Below are 16,521 nucleotides of genomic sequence, written 5' to 3' on the forward strand. Positions count from 1 at the left end.
GGAGTGCCTTGCTCAAAATTGTCTACATGATTTTCCTGTCTACCACTCACCTGAGCCAGCAGTGCCTTCCAGCTGGGGTACCTTAAGCCAGGACCAGGTCTCAAGTGAACACAGGTCTCAGATTCTCCTCTTCAAGGTTCTTGCTTATCTACACTTGTGTCTGGGGTCAATCAAATGCCGCGAAGTTTCAGGACTCATGTCTATAAATTTATCCTAAAGATAAGTCCTAAAGATAAATCCTATCCTAAAGCTGGACTTCGTAGTTCAAGGTTGTTCAGGAGTATAGATTATTCCTACGAGCTGAAGCGTATTTCTTTCTGAATTGTGGGACTTTGAACTGCTAGTCTATTCTGACAAATTGATTTTTAATGATCCTTAGGGCTCTGGGCTACCAATACCCCAGAACACTAAACCTGAGGATTGAAGGCAAATGTGGCCTTGCGCTGGAGGGGGTGGTTTGCATTTATTAGCTCTTGCCTGGCTTTGCTTGAACCGTAGTTCTACCTCTGGCTTACAGCTCCTGATAGTGACGGTCGTGGCTGCACACATTCTTTATCCTGTGGACTCCAGCATGGACACACAGGGAGCTTATTCCATACCCTCTTCATGCTCTGTATCATGGGTCAGAGAGTTCATTAGAAGTGGCCATGCCTGTATCTTTCGAGAATATTCAGGAATGCTGCTTGGCAGTTTCAGCAGGCCCTTTTGATCAATTTCTTCTCATGTCTCCGAATTAGATGTACTGTTGTGCTATCAAGTGTTGGTTACAGATTTACTAAAAAGAAAAAAAAAAGGCAATTATTGCACCAAAAGGACCACTTCTCTCACATTGCCTTTGCCCACTGTCCCCACTGGTAGTAGTGCAGAAGGCAGTGATGCCTCAACACTGACAGAGATCGTATTCTAGGAATGCACTAATTATGGCCTATAGAGTTCAAAAGGAGAGTGTCAAGAACTGAAAATAGTCTGACATTTTATTCTGCTTTCAAGCTAATACGTTAGTTGGCTACTACCTCAAGGATAATTACAATAAAACTCCTGGGTCAGAGAAAAAAATTCTTTATTACTCAGAATATGGCAAGAAGTGTGAGTAAATGCATATTTATGACAATTCCCTGGCTGATCCCCAATTCCTACAGGATGTATAAAGAAAACCAGGTGACACCTGCACACAGGGACTACAGATCATTTGTAATGAGCAGTAAGTATCCAGGCCCTTTGTTCTGAAGGGAGACGATATTTCTATTTCACAAGATAGCTAAGTAGTGAGTTCTACTATAAAATTCCAAACAGTAATTTGATATAAACAGAGGACAAAGTTTTCTTTATGTTTTCTTTTTGGGTGAGAATTACATACGTGGGCACCTTTAAACACAGTCAATAGTAATCTTTGGGAGAGTCATTACACATCAGTATTCGTTAGCAGAGACACAGATGACATAGTATCATGAGTAAAAATGCAGCCAACATTCAATAATTGGTATTAAGGACATATGGATGCACGAAGGTTTACATTTTTGCAGTAAAAACTGATTCCAAGGAGTGACAGTATTGCAAATAATAACAGTGTTGCACCATTTTCTTATGTTACAACAATGAAATTAGCCAGCAGGACACAACTGAAATTAGAAAAGACTGGGACATTTGACAATAAAGAAAAACAAAGAGAGCATTCCTGGACTTGAGCAGAAATTACCTGGAAAATGTAAAGACTCTTCATGTGTACCAATTAGACAGTAAACAGTACATAATGTGTTATTATGTAAATATTCATAGACTATAGCATATGATTCAAGAATTTTATATGCATTATTGTTTGATTAGCCAAAATTCACTTAAGTGCACACATATATTTATCATACTTACTGTATTTTGTTCCCACGTATGGAGCCCTCCATTACAATGCTTTTTCTTCTGTCCAAAGAATATCTTTTAATATCTTCTTTATTGTGGATCTGTTGGGGAGAAAGTCTTATTTTTTTATTTATCTGAAGTTATACTCATTTAACCTTTATTCTTGAAAGGCGTATTTTTGTTGAGGCTGAGGATCTGAGATTGGGAGTCATTTTCTTCACCACTTAAAAGTTGTTACAGTATACTCTGACTTCTACTGTGTCTGTGGAGAAATAAGCCATTGGCATAAGTTATTTATTCCTTGAAGGTAATCTGTATCTTTGGTCATGCATAGAATTATTTTGTCTCTGATTTTCAGCAATTTGTCATGTGGTGCCAAGGTGCAGCTATATTTTTAAATTGTTTTTCTTGGGGTTCTCATTGATTTTGGAATCTATGGCTTGATGTCTTTCATCAAGCTTTTGGTTTTGAATCATTAAGCTTTTTGGTTTTTGAATTTTCTCACATAATACATCTTCAAACTTCACTTCTGTTCACTTCTTTCTTGCACATCAGTAAGTATACGTAAGGGAGAAATATATATTTACATATACTTACTGTATATGTAATATACATATATTATATATAATATACATATATATATATATAGTTCAGAGTTCTTTTCTTTTTTTTTAGAGAGAGCGAGCGAGAGCAAGCACAGGCAGACAGAGTGGAAGGCAGAGTCAGAGGGAGAAGCAGGCTCCCCACGGAGCAAGGAGCCTGATGCGGGACTCGATCCCAGGACGCTGGGATCATGACCTGAGCCGAAGGCAGCTGCTCAACCCACTGAGCCACCCAGGCGTCCCAGTTCTTTTCTTGATACATAATATTGTCCTTTATATAATTTGACAAAATTATCAGAGTGGTTTTAATGTCTGGCAATAATCTCAATGCTGCATTTCCATGTTATTGGTCTCTTTTTGTTATTTTTGGCTGTTTTTTTATGTCTTTAGCCTCAATGTAGTACTGGTTATTTTTAATTTGGTTAGGATATTATATGCCAGTACTGTAGGAATAATTGAGGCCAAGGATGACACTATCTCCCTCTAGGAAGAATTTATATTGATTGTGATAGATGATTCTCATGGCTTTCTCCATGTTTGCCTGTCTGCCCTTTCTCAGTCCCACTTACAAACTTCTAATTCAAGAGATGAGACAAAGGGGAATATACAAACACACACAGACATGCTTCTTTAATTAAAAATAAACCTACCCAGGAAAATCTTTAAAAAGGAAGAAAAGTAGTATAAAGAAATTTCCAAGCTTCTAAATAATGGCAACATTTTTAAAAAGCTGGAAGGAGCAATAAAACTACTTATTGATCAAAGAAGTTAGAAATTGAAAACACCTAGTAAAGGAATTGCTGGGCCCTAGGGTAGTTCTATTTTCAACTTTTAGAGGAACCTCTATACTGTTTCTATACTTTGTATGCTGCAATCACAGTGACTGCACCAGCTTGCATTCCCATCAACAGAATAAGAGGGTTCCCCTTTTCCATATCCTCACTAACATCTGTTGTTTTCTGTGTTGTTCACCTTAGCCATTCTGACAGGTGTGAAATGATATCACATTTTAGTTTTGATTTGTATATCCCTGATAATGAGTGATGTTGAGTATCTTTTCATGTATCTATTAACCATCTAAAATGTCTTCTTTGGGGAAGTGTGTATTTATGTTTTCTGCTCATTTCTTAACTAGATTATTTGTTTTTTTGGATGTTGAGTTCTGTAAGTTCTTGATAGATTTTGTATACTGACAAATTATTATCAGATGTTCCATTTGCAAATATCTCCCCTCATTCCAAGGTTGCCTTTTAGTTTTGTTGATTGATGCCTTTGCTCTGAAGAAGATTTTTATTTTGATGTAGTCCAAATAGTTCATTGTTGCTTTTGTTTTCCTTGCCTCCAGCAATGTGTCTAGTAAGAAGTTGCTATGGTTCAAGTCAAAAGAGTTGCTGCCTGTGTTCTTCTTTAGGATTCTGATTGTTTTCCATCTCACATTTAGGTCTTTCATCCATTTTGAATTTATTTTTTATGTGGTGTAAGAAAGTAGTCCTGTTTCATTCTTTCATATGTTGCTGTCCAGTTTTCCCAACAACATTTGTTGAAGAGACTGTCTTTCTCTCACTAGATAGTCTTTCCTGCTTTGTTGAAGATTAGTTGACTATAGTTGTGGGTCAGTTTCTGGGTTTTCTGTTCTGTTCTATTGATTTGTGTGTCTGTTTTGTGTCAGTACCATACTCTCTTGATGATTACAGCTTTCTAATACGGCTTGAAGTCCAGAATTGTGAAGCCTCCAGCTTTTTTTTCCCCTTTCTAAGATCACTTTGGCTATTTGGAGTCTTTTGTGGTTCCATACAAATTTTAGGAATGTTTATTTCAAATGATACAAGAATACAGATTCAAAGGGATATGTGCACCCAATGTTTATAACAACATTATCAACAATAGCCAAATTATGGAAACAGCCTAAATATTTTCAAATTGACCGATGAATGGACAGAGAAATTGTTGTGAGATATACACACACATACATGTGTGTGTGTGTTTGTGTAGAGAGAGAGAGAGAGAGAGAGATTACTCAGCCATAAGAAAGAATGAAATCTTTGTTGTACAACAATGTGGAAGGAGCTAAAGTCTATCATGCTAAGCAAAACAAGTCAGTCAGAAAGAAAAAAGCCACATGATTTCATTCATATGTGGAATTTAAGAAACAAAATAGATGAACATGGGGGGAAAAAAGAAGAGAGGAGTAAACTATAAAACAGACTGAGAACAAACTGAGGATTGCTGGACAGGAGGTGGGTAGGGTGACGGGCTAAATGAATGATGGAAATTAAGAAGGACATTTGTGAAGAGCATTAGGTGATATATGTAAGTGAAGAATCAAAAAATTCTAGTAAGTTCTAAATTCTACTCCTGAAACTAATATTACACTGTATGTTATCTAACTGGAATTTAAATAAAAACTTAAAAACATGTAAAAAAAGATAATATATAAATGAAAATTTTTAAAAAACAGCAAATGAGAAAAGAAATTTGGGGCATCTGGGTGGCTCAGTGGCTAACATGTCTGCCTTTGGCTGAGGTCATGATCCCAAGGTCCTGGAATGGAGCCCTCATTGGGCTCTCTACTCAGGCTGGAGCCTGCTTCTCTCTCTGCTTCTGCCTCTGCCTCTCCCCACCACTCATGTTCTCTTTCTCTCTCCCTCCCAAATAAATAAATAAAATTTGGAAAAAAGAAAGTAAAAACAATAATTTTTAAAAAGATAAGGTGAAAACACAAAATTTTATGATAGAAATAAGTTAAATGTTTTAAATATCAACAAATATGGCCTCTACCTATACATACATATATAATGCAAAAAAGTCATAATTTAATTATTAATTAGGAAAATCCACATAGAATGTCATATTTTAATATACATTTCAGAACATAATATATAATTATAGCAAGGATATGTGAGATTTCATCTAATTAATTTAAAACCCATATAATATTCATTACCCACAAGAGTAAATTCACATGTAGATGAAATAATTTGATTACAAACTGAGTTTCAACTATTTAATATATCAGTATAATATAATCCATATTCCTTTAACCACAATCAAATTAAGAGCATTATAATATATTTTATTATTGCTAGCAAATTTTCTTTGTCCTTTCCTTCAGAATTCTTACAACGTGTAGAACTGTTTATTCTTAAATAAGTTAAAAGGTTTTAGAGGAACAAAAAAGCATTGCCAAAGAGAATGATAGCCTTAAAGAATCTTAGGTTCAGATTCAAGATTATGGTAAATGCTGTCAGAGGGAAAGAACTTATGAACATGATATATAAAAACTCTTTTTATTAAAGAAGGGCTCTTCACTGTGATTAAGGTATATTTTATCATATTCTTCAAAATATTCCCCAGTTCCCATTTGGGTCTTGGTTTCTCAAATAGCTTGATGGTGTTGTCAGGTACATATAATATACATTTTAATCAATGGGATAAAGCAATTATTTCATTAATTAAAGGGGATGAATTATCCTTTATTATTTGTTTGACATTTCTTCTTTTGCTAGTGTCCTTTTATTTATTTTTCTATATTTTATATTATCATATGATGATTTGCCTTAGTTCTAGCCCAAGATTAACTATTGAATTAGTTATATTAATAAATGTATGAACATTTATTTTATTCGGGTATGGTTTTGACTATACTGAAAAATCAATGATTTTGTTTCCATATAGCAAGAGAATTGAAATTTATCAAGTAATTAAATATTAGCAATTTTCTGAATAATGCTTATTAATAAGTATCCAGGTAAAATAGGATAAATATTAAAGTATTTTATATTGCCTGTACCTGTCATCTTGCAAATAACTAGAATATACTCATTGTCAACATGGATATGAGGAAGCAGGAAACTTTGGAATTAGGCATTTTATCTTACAATGGAAGGTGGGGGGGTAGAAAGTGAACTAAAAATAAAACCTATACAAATTTGTGAAAGAAAGAAGAAATAACAAAAATTCATTAAATAGAATAATATGAAAAGAAATTGTAGGACTTTATGAAAATCAAAAGAATAAATAATACAATATGCCAAATGTTGAATTATAAATATTTTAGAGACATACAGCATGAATTTTAATAGTAAACTCTTTAATTTATTTTAAATTAAATATTTCACTAGACCTAAAAGACTCCAGTTCAAAAATAAACATAATTTCTTATTAAAAATTTATAATGAAAATTTGCTGTTTGTTTTAATATATATGCAAATATGTAAAAACATGAACCAGAAGAAATAAAAATATGTAATAGACACATGAAATAGAAAAAATATAATCCAAGTTTTTTATAGTATTCCAGAGGTCATAAGAACCATGGATACTACATCATTCCTTAAGGAGATTGATACTGAGAGTGACTGATAAAGTATTTCCTTTATAATCTATATCTGAAGAATTTGAGTTAAAAATTAAAGTATAAACAGAGTATATGGCAGATGTTAGATAAGTTATATAGATAGGTGATAAAGATTATGGCTAGATAGATAGATAGATGGATAGATAGATAAGGTGACACAACATTCTGATATAATTTTATACTTGGAAAAACTATAATTTCAATAGGACATGTGACCAGTAATGAAGTGGTGATGTTCAACATTCCAGTTTAAACCATTTAATCATTGGCTTGTTAAAAATGACATACTGGTCAATAACTGATAATTTATTGATTATTTTCACAGGAATTTCAGCACAAGATAATTGTATCAACTGAGCTACTTAACCAAAAAAAAAAAAAAAAATTAGATCATTTGACCAAATTCTAATCACCTTAATTACTACTGCAATTTCTTCTTGAACACATACCATTTTTTTCTAACTGGAAATCCAATAAATTGTGATAGCATATGAATACAGATTTTTAGAATAGGATATAAGTTTAAAGATTTTCTAGCTATATATAATGCTGTTATCAAGATAAAAGATTAAAAAAAAAAGCTAAAGCTCTAAGTAGTCAAATGAAATACCAGTTGTCATAGTATTAGTGTCGGTTGAGGCTAATTGCCGTGATGTCCTAGGCACTGGTAAAATCAGGGAAACAAACCAAATAAGTCATGCAGTCAATATTCAAATACATTAGAGACAACAATGAATATATGCCTTAAATCACAATACAATCCTCTTTATTTGTAGCATGACCCAAGTCCATGGAATGAGTTGATTTATTGATTAAATATTCATTCACTTCATACCATGTACTTGGTACTAGGACAGATGGTGTAGTTAATCTTATGGAATGAAAAGGGCTTTTCATGGAAGATGATGTTTTGCAAAATAAATAAATCAAACAAATAAATAAATTAAGTCTGGAATTTCATCAGCAGGAGTAATGGGAATGACATATGCTTTGCAAAAGGATGGGCAGGAGAGGTAAGGTGTGAGGGTTTGTGGGAAAACTTAGGGTAGGACATCTTGGAGATCCTTAGGAATATCAGGTAGTCATGTGATTTTCATAGGGGTTTCAGGGAAAAAGGCTTGCAATTGAGCCTTAAGTATTAAATCTTTCAGCCTCACCTGTACATTTCTGAAAACCATTGAAATAATTTAATATAGGAAATAAAACCTTAGTATAGTAATCTCATATATTCTCAAAGATGTTACAAAAAATTTATAAAATAGACCAATTTTTAATTTTTTAAAATTAATTTTTTAAAACTCCCAAAGGAAAAATAGGTGTTTTTTTTTTAAAGATTTTATTTATTTATTTGACAGAGATCACAAGTAGGCAGGGAGGCAGGCAGAGAGAGAGAGAGGGAAGCAGGCTCCCCGCTGAGCAGAGAGCCCAATGCGGGGCTCGATCCCAGGACCCTGAGATCATGACCCGAGCCGAAGGCAGCGGCTTAACCCACTGAGCCACCCAGGCGCCCCAGGAAAAATAGGTTTTAATTTGAACTCACCTCCTGCTCTAGAACTTTCTTCTTCCATATCACATTCCCGCTTTTGTAGTGTGCACACTATATGTATATGTATATGTGTTTGTGCACACTTGCTCTAAGTAGATATGGTACTCTTCAAGGAGAGTCTCCATTTCATTTTATGTTAGGTATCCAAGCTCTTCAATCATAGGTAAAATATTGCATAGTCTTTGTCTAGCACTGGACTCTAACAAACTCTCTTTCTATAAGCCAGTTTAAGGATCAAAATTAACTCTTCATTGTGTCCTTATTTTATTCTGGCTCCCACTATCTATCCAATAATTCAAGTAATGAGTTATTGGAAATTGAAGGACATGGTGATAATAAAAAGTGTACTTGAGTTTAAAGTATTTACAGGTAAAACATGTACCAAGCTTTTGTATGAGATTACCATCCAAATATAGGTGGTAAAGACTATACAGAAGTCAAACCAAAACTGCTAAATAGCCATTTTAATAAAATGTTAATCCTGAAGTACAAGACATTATGGGTAAATTAAGGTTTTCAATAAACCTGTATGGCCTTCTATACACTCACAACAAAGTGGGCTTCTATTGAAGCTTTTGGAAACATTGACATCAACCAAGTTTTCAGGACCAAAGCTTTCTGTGCACACTAACTCTTAATGCTTACAATAACAGGGTGTACATAGCCTCTACATCATGGTTGGTTTGATGATGATGATGATGATGATGATGATGATATTATACAAGATATTTTATTTTTTTAAGATTTATTTATTTATTTGAGAGAGAGAGAGAGAGAGAACATGAGGGGGGAGGGGCAGAGGGAGAGGGACAAGCAGGCTCTCCACTGAGCAGGGAGCAGACACAGGGCTCCATCCCAGGAGCTGAGATCGCGACCTGAGCTGAAGGCAAATGCTTAATCAACCGAATCACCCAGAGGCCCCTACAAAAGATATTTTAAAGGAAAAGCAAGAAGATGGACAGAGACCTTGCTTAACAAGGTGAATGTATACCTCTGAAAGTCTTTGGTAATATTCCTGGGAGTTCATTAAAGTCCTAGGTTACATTGGCACTGTTTTATGAAGAGTCAATTTTGTATGACTATGGAAATACAAGTAAGTAATGAAACTGCTATACAGTGGAGGAATGTGATGAATTCTCATTATTTTGAAGATTTTATTCCAAAGAAATTTTGACTGTGGGCAAGACTTTAGGTTATTTTTTAACATTTTCCTCTGTTATCAGAATCATACAATTGCTTTGATAGAAAAATTAGAAGTACCTGCTCAGCATAAAATAATTCATAGAATAGGAGAATAAGAGACTTAAGAAAGAATTTATTAATCTCTCTCAAAGAAGAGATAATGAAGAAAAGATAGAAAAAAATTACATACTTTCCTTCCAAGTCTCACAATTATTAGTTGTCCAAAACTTCAATCAAGGTGTCTAATGTTTAACAAGATTTAAAGATTCTTTTGATGGCAAGACACAATACTATGACATTTGGATAGATGAAAGCAAAGCTCTTTGAGAGAAGGGATGAAACGGCCACACGGGATTGCACCTGAGGACAGGGTTGGATGAAGCTGGAGCTGTGGGGCACAGCTTATAGATAACAAGCCATGCGGGGTTAGCTAGGTTTTATGGGCTTCCTGTGGATTGGCTTATCTGAATAATTTTACAGGCTCTGGGACATAAGGGTTGTTCACTGTCATTAGACTCTAGGCTCTGGAGGTGATTAGGGTGGGTGCATAATAGTCTGGTGTGTGATAGCGTAATAAAGGAAGTCACTGGTATGAGTTTAATCAGTTCAAGTAGCAGAACCGACTAGAATTTAGCCTGGACCTCCAACCTGAGTCAGGACAGCATTTTTTAAAAACCCAAACATGATACCCCCACACATGTCAGAATGGCTAAAATCCAAACACAAACAGAAGTGTTGGCAAGGATGTGGAGAAAAAGGGAACCTGCATGCACTGTTAGCAGGAATGCAAACTGGTGCAGCCACTGTGGAAAACAGTATGGAGGTTCCTCAAAAATATGCAAAAATAGAACTACTATATGATCCAATTATCCAATACTGGGTAATTGCACAAAGACTAGGAAAACACTAATTAGAAACGATATGCACAACCTATGTTTATTGCAGCATTATTTGCAATAGCCAAATTATGGGAACAGCCCAAGTATCCAACGATAGGTGAAGAGATAAAGAAAGTGTGGTATATATGCCCAATAGCATATTTCTCACCCATAAGAAAGAATGAGAGCTTGCTATTAGCAACAGCTTGATGGATCTAGACAGTATAATGCTAAGTGAAATAACTTAGAGAAAAACAAATACCATATGATTTCACTCGAATGTGGAATTTAAGAAACAAAACAAAGAAAAAAAGAGACAAACAAAAAGGATTCAACTATAGAGAACAATTTGCTGTCTACCAGTGGGGAGGTGGGTGGGTGAGTGGGGGGCATGGGTGAAATAGGTGAAGGGGATTAAGAGTACACTTATCACAATGAACTCTGAGTAATGTACAGAAGTGTTGATATTGTACTAAAACTAATATAATACTCTATGTTAACTATACTAGAATTTAAAATTTAAAAATAAAAAGATAAAATCCCTTCAAAGAACAATTTTAAAGACCATTATATGTACATCTTGGACTGCTCCCACGCTTCTGCAGGGATCCCCTCATCCAGTCTGGTATGAACATGACTCTTACAAATTTGAAGTGGAGAAATCTCAAGAATTTATAATTAGGGCACTAAACAGTAGATTTGAATTGATGATTAGAATGATGTTCTCAAATATTAACATATCTGATTTTATAAATATTAAAATCTTACTGTGCCTGGAAAAGAAAAATGTTAGAAATATTTTATTTTCTTAAACTAGCACACTTAAGATCATAAACTGTGGACCTTTTAAAAAATATTTTGTTTGTGCTAAAAATGACAATAATGAGGAACTCATAATAATCATTGTTGCTATGTCCTTATAATTGTCTTAGCTACCTATGGTACAGATAATTTGTATGTTATAAAATATTAACATACATAATGTGAAGTTTAAGAAAACTATGTATTTATAAATTCTTGATTTCTATGAAAAATTTCCTATTTTTCATATCTCTATATTGTTTGGTGTCTTACTGAGTCTATACTAACTGATTATAAGAAAAACAAAATATAAGAAGATAGGTGTATCTTTACTTATAATAGATCTGGGTATTTGCAATATAGCTTTTTTTTTTTTTTTTAATAAAGAGGCTAGTTTTATCTGACCTTAGCAGAATAAGTCAGAACAATTAGAAAAAAAGAAACATTTTATTTTTAAGCTTTGATTCCTACAATTCAATTACTTTTCTTTATTTGGATCAAGTGTCATAGGCTTGATTCAAGATTATGAAAATGAACTTTGTCACAAACAATTTTAATAAATAGTATCAGATTTGTGCTTTGTCTAATGTTTTAGGAGCAGAGGATAATTTATAATTTTTTCCTTACCATAGAGCTAATAACAGACTCACAACCAGAACATTCCCATTCTTTTTTTTTAAATTTTTATTTTTTTTAAAATTTATTTTTAGTGTTCCAGAATTCATTGTTTATGCACCATACCCAGTGCTCCATGTAATACGGGCCCTCCATAATACCTACCACCAGGATCACCCAACCTCCCACCCCTCTCCCCTCCAAAACCCTCAGTTTGTTTCTCAGACTCCACAGCCTCTCATGGTTCATCTCTCCTCTGATTTCCCCCAACTCCCTTCTCTCCATCTCCCCATGCCCTCCATGTTATTTCTTATGCTCCACAAATAAGTGAAACCATATGATAATAGACTCTCTCTGCTTGACTTATTTCACTCAGCATAATCTCTTCCAGTCCCATCCATGTTGATACAAAAGTTGGGTATTCATCTGTTCTGATGAAGGCACAATACACCATAATATATATAGACCATATCTTCCTTATCCATTCATCCAATGAAGAGCATCTTGGTTCTTTCCACAGTTTGGTGACCGTGGTTATTGCTGCTATAAACATTGGGGTACAGATGGCCTTTCTTTTCACTACATCTGTATCTTTGGAGTAAATACCTAGTAGTACAATTACAGGGTCAGAGGGAAGTTCTATTTTTAATTTCTTGAGGAATCTCCACACTGTTTTCCAAAGAGGCTACACCAACTTGCACTCCCACCAACAGTGGAAGAGGGTTCCTCTTTCTCCACAGCCCCTCCAACACATGTTGTTTCCTGTCTTGCTGATTTTGGCCATTCTAACTGGTGTAAGGTGATATCTCAATGTAGTTTTAATTTGAATCTCCCTGAGGGCTAGTGATGATGAACATTTTTTCATGTGGCTGATAGCCATTTGTATGTCTTCATTGGAGAAGTGTCTTCATATCTTCTGCCCATTTTTTTTTTTATATGATTGTCTGTTTTGTGTGTGTTGAGTTTGAGGAGTTCTTTATAGATCCTGGATATCAACCTTTTGTCTGTATTGTCATTTGCAAATATCTTCTCCCATTCCGTGGGTTGCCTCTTTGTTTTCTTGACTATTTCCTTTGCTGTGGAGAAGCTTTTGATTTTGATGAAGTCCCAAAAGTTTATTTTGGCTTTTGTTTCCTTTGCCTTTGGAGACATATTTTGAAAGAAGTTGCTGTGGCTGATATCGAAGATATTACTGCCTATGTTCTCCTCCATTTTGATTTTTCTTAAAGAATTTCAATTGCAGGGGTGCCTGGATGGCTTAGTGGATTAAAGCCTCTGCCTTTGGCTCAGGTCATGATCCCTTGGTCCTGGGAAAGAGCCCAGCATTGGGCTCTCTGCTCAGCAGGGAGCCTGCTTCTTCCTCTCTCTCTGCCTGCTTGTGATCTCTGTCTGTCAAATAAATAAATAAAATCTTAAGAAAAAGAATTTCAATTGCAGATTATATGTCAAGATCAAAAAAGACATTACCTCTTCACAGTTTTATTCTAATTTTTATTGTAGACTCAGTGCTAGATTTCAGTATTATATTCATTCTTTTTGTTTAAAAGATTGTATTTATTTATTAGACAGAAAGAGAGACAGGGAGAGAGGAAACCCAAACAGGGAGAGTAGGAGAGACAGAAACAGGCTTCCCTCAGAGCAGGGACCTTGGGTTCATGAACTGAGCCAAAGACAGATGCTTAACAACTGAGCCACCCAAGCACCACTCATTTGAAGCTTTTACCACTGAAATTTCTAACCACTAGTCAATTTTATGAGAAATATTGAGTTCACAATTAATAACATGGACTGTAGCTTTCTTAACATTCAATGTTAAAAAACAAAAGCAAACCCTAAAATTGAGTCATCTGCCTCAGTAATGTACAACTTCCACATTTCCATAAATTGTTTTTTGTTTTTGTTATTCTGAAATTCAAGACACAGAGACATGAATTGTTTTTCAAATATTAATAAAGCCTTTTTTTTTTTTTTTTAGAAAACCATATAGATACCTGAAATTCACTGGATTGTTTTAAAAATGCTTTTTTTCTCATAATTTTAGAGACCATTAATATGGAGCCAAGACATACTACCACTGGTTTATCATTCATTTATTCAATAATTTACTCATTCTACAAATAGTTAACTCCATTCTATGTAACAGCACTAATCTAGAAACTGGGCATATAGAAATTAAAAAAGGGTAATGTTCTCTCATGGAGTGTTCATTTTAGCAGGGAAATACAGATGATAAATAGACATATGTGATACATATGTGTATATATTCCACAGAGAAAAGTAAGGCAAGGAAGAGATGTTGGGAGTCAAAAGGACGTCATTCTGTAATGACCTCATTGAGCAGGTAAAAATTGAGCAGATCCTGAAGCAGGAAAAAGGGTACCATGTGGTTCCTTAGAAATTAAGCATTCTAGAGAGAAAAAAAAACCCAAATGCTATGCTATGATTGAATTTGGTATATTTTGAGTTTCAAGCCAGATTAATAGTGGATCACAGTAGTGGGAGAAAATGGGAGAGTTACAGGAAATAAAGTCAGAGAATTTGGGGAAAAAGGTGAGGTCAAACTGAAACTTTTAGGAGATTATATGGAAATTTGGATTTTACTCTTAGTGAGATGAGGAAGTAACTAGGAGACATTTCAGAAGAGGGTGAAGAGATCTATATTGGATTTAGAAACAACTACTTTAGCTTCTGTACTATAAAGCCAGTGCCAAAACAGGCAGAAAGTAGGAGGCAAATGATGGTGGCTTGGCTGATGGTAGTGGTGATACAGGGAGTGAGAATTTTTTAGATTCAGAAGTAGAGCTAATGAGAAATGCAAATGGATTGACTGTGGGACATTAAATATAGAGAAAAATCAAAGATTGTTCCAAGATTTCTCTCAAACTATTTGGCTGGAGATGTAAATTTGGGAATTTTAAGTACAGAGATGGAATTTAAAGTAATAAAATTGGATTAAATCATGTGAATAGTGAGTGGGCAGAGTTAAAGAAGTAAAAAAGTCCTAAGACAGAGCATTTGGGTATGTAAATGTTTAGAATTTTAGGAAATTATTAGGAATTAGCATTTCCTATTTCAACTCTTTTTGTTTGGAGTTGGCAAAATTTTTCTCCCCAAAACATTGGGACTTTAAAGTCATCAACACTTAAAATTCCCTTCCAGTTTACACAGATTGGTTCTCCAGTAACTTTGCTCTGTTTTTTTTTTGTTGTTGTTGCTGTTGTTGTTGTTTGTTTTGTTTTTGATTTAACTTTTTTTTTAATAGTACTGGATTTACAGAAAATTTGAACAGATAATACAGAGATTTTTCATCTACTCCTCACCCTAATATAGAAATAGCTTCCCTGAATTTAACTTATTGTATAACTGTAGTACAGTTGTTAGAAATAATGATTTATTATTATTATTATTAACGAAAGTCAGTAGTTTACATTAAGATTTGCTTTTTGTGTCTTATGATTCTTTGGTCTTCAGCAAACACATAAGGATATGTACTTACTGTTACATTATGATAAATAATTGTTTCTAATTATTTTTAGTTGTAGTTTTTATATCTTTTTAGATTAAGAATGTATATTAGCCACATATATGTAAAAATCAGTAACATCACTAAAAATAGCTGAATTTTCTTTAACTCTGAGTTTTCTCTGTATGAGAGTCTTATTAGTAGAGAAATACATTAACTAAATTAGTGTGACTCAGGACTGGATATAGATACTTCTAATTTATGTTCATTGTTTATAGATGCAAACTTTGATCAGATGTATATTGTCTTATGCGCCTATAAATCCCAATGTCTATATAATATAGTTCAATCCACTATCTATGATGGGTGAAAACGTTGTAACTGTTAAGTCATCCTCATTCATTAGAATGTAAATGTTCTAGAGTAGAGAGCCCAGATGTGGACCCTCAACTTTATGGTCAACTAATCTTCAGCAAAGCAGGAAAAAATACACAGAGGAAAAAAGACAGTCTTTTCAATAAATGGTGCTGGGAAAATTGGACAGCTATGTGTAGAAGAATGAAACTCAACCATTCTATTACACCATACACAAAGATAAACTCGGAATGGATAAAAGACCTCAATGTGAGGCAGGAATCCATCAGAATCCTAGAAGAGAACATAGGCAGTAACCTCTTCAACAACAGCCACAGCAACTTCTTTCCAGATATGTCTCCAAAGGCAAAGGAAACAAAAGTGGAGATGAACTTTTGGGACTTTATCAAGACCAAAAGCTTCTGCACAGCAAAGGAAACAGTCAACATAACAAAGAGGCAACTTGCCCACGGAATGGGAGAAGATATTTGTAAATGACAGTATAGACAAAGGGCTGATATCCAAGATCTATAAAGAACTCCTCAAACTCAACACACACAAAACAGATAATCATGTCAAAAAATGGACAGAAGATATGAACAGACATTTCTTCAATGAAGACATACAAATGGCTAACAGACACATGAAAAATTGTTCATCATCACTAGCCATCAGGGAGATTCAAATCAAAACCACATTGAGATTCCACCTTACACCAGTTAGAATGGCCAAAATTAACAAAACAGTAAACAACAAGTGTTGGAGAAGATGTGGAGAAAGGGGGACCCTCTTACACTGTTGGTGGGAATGCAAGTTGGTGCAGCCACTTTGGAAAACAGCGTGGAGATTCCTTAAGAAATTTTTAAATA

This window comes from Mustela nivalis (assembly GCF_964662115.1).
Source record: "Mustela nivalis genome assembly, chromosome: 2".
Lineage (NCBI taxonomy): Eukaryota > Metazoa > Chordata > Mammalia > Carnivora > Mustelidae > Mustela > Mustela nivalis.